We start from the raw sequence: 1621 nt of genomic DNA on the forward strand, positions 1-1621 counted from the left end.
GTCCTTGTAGCTCCTGCAGATATCAAGAATGGACAAATAGATGGGAAATATATCCCAGAGGCATCTACTCATCCTACTTGGTCATAGTTTAAGTTCTTTGCAGTTAAATTAAAATTAATCCACACAAGAAAGCATTTAATTGAGAAAAATTGACACCATTTGAGACAATTATCAAACTGATTAGTGAGTTATAATCCTAGAATTTGGTGTACAATGTAGTCCAGTTTCCTAACTGTTGCTGAAAGTTTTCCTGTGTCCCCGCCTGGCCCATGGTCCAGACAAATCTCTCTCACCTACCAGTCCTGCAGCTGCTTGGACCCAAGTAAGCACACAGAGGCTTATATTAATTAAAACTGCTCGACCATTAGCTCAGGCCTACCACTGACTAGCTCTTACACTTAAACTCAGCCAATTTCTGTTAATCTATATGTTGCCACATATTCCATGGCTTTATCTGTGTGCTATTACATGCTGCTACCTGGATGGTGGGCTGGCATCTCCTGACTCTGCCCTTCCTCTTCCCAGAATTCTCCTTGTCTGCTCACTCCACCTGTACTTCCTGCCTGGCTACTGGCCAACCAGTGTACAAGGGCATTATCCTACAGCACCTAACCTTCTTATTTTATCTTCTTGAAAGCAACTGATATTCAAATTATTTTTGGTTATTGTTATACTTAGTATTCATTGATTTCAAATTCATATTTAGATTTAAAATTAAATAAAATTCATTCAAAACCACAAGTACATAAAATTTTCACTTTCTTATTCCATCCTCAAATTGAAAATGGATTTACAATAAATGGATTTACAATTACCTGAAGATACCTCTTGGAGACATAACTGAGGAGGAAAAACACACCCTGAATGTGAGCAGAGCATGTCCATGAACAGGACTCTGCTCTAAACAGGGAAAAGAGAGGAAAACATGAGCATCAGTGTTGTTCTGTCTACTTCCTGGCAGTATATGAAATGTGACCTCCATTGCTACCATGCCATTGTGGACTGTATCCCCTCAAATGATAAACCAAAAGAAACACTTCTTTTAATTGTTTTTGCCAGTTTTTTTTTGTCATAGCCACAGTAGACATATCTTATAAAGTATGCAAACTTCCAGAGTTTTACATTTTTTTTGCTTGAATATATAACTACATATATACTGCTTATAATAAATGACACTGAACAGCCATGAATTTGTTTACATTTTTAAAAAATACACTATCTATTAGACTCTCTAATTAATAGACTCTCCATTGTTTTCAAAGCTTATCTAGAATTCTATGGCATGATTCTCTAAGTAATACACATTAGAACCTTTCATTTGTTCTTGAAAACATGTTGATATTGTTTCTATTTTTTCCACTATTGAAGGCAATGTGCCAAAATCTCCAAAATGATTTTTTAAAGTGTCCTGTACACTTTATTCCCAGATCCGTGGTCTACAAATATTATTCTCCACTCAATGGAAATAAGACCTCCCAGGAAATTGAAGGCGCGGAGATGGGCAAAAAGCAAGGCAATTCCTTGATTTCAGGGCTAGGAAAAATAGAGTAAGATGGAGTGTTTCTGTAGACAATGACTTTCATGAACATCATGCTGGACAAGAAACTAGGAATGTGCTCTA

Source organism: Peromyscus maniculatus, chromosome 4, assembly GCF_049852395.1.
Source record: "Peromyscus maniculatus bairdii isolate BWxNUB_F1_BW_parent chromosome 4, HU_Pman_BW_mat_3.1, whole genome shotgun sequence".
Lineage (NCBI taxonomy): Eukaryota > Metazoa > Chordata > Mammalia > Rodentia > Cricetidae > Peromyscus > Peromyscus maniculatus.